The sequence below is a fragment of the Trichechus manatus genome, unplaced genomic scaffold, assembly GCF_000243295.1.
Source record: "Trichechus manatus latirostris isolate Lorelei unplaced genomic scaffold, TriManLat1.0 scaffold00210, whole genome shotgun sequence".
NCBI lineage: Eukaryota > Metazoa > Chordata > Mammalia > Sirenia > Trichechidae > Trichechus > Trichechus manatus.
In genome coordinates, this window is record NW_004444146.1 from 2,586,341 (window position 1) to 2,586,580 (window position 240).

Here is a 240-nt window from a genome sequence, read left to right on the forward strand (position 1 = left end):
AAAAAAATAAAGGAGAAAAATAAAAAAGTAAATAAAATGGTGGCACAGTAGGATTTGGAGGGTCAGGGCAGTGCAGACCTGGCGAGACTGTGTGCTGGTGGCTCTCTAGCCAAGCAGCACAACACTATCCATGAGAAGGTGGGGAAGGGATAGCTCACGGGGCTAGGTGGGCTGGAGAAAGGAAAGGAAGGATGGTAGGAGACAGAAAAAAACTAGAAAATAAAAATAAAAAAAGGTGCT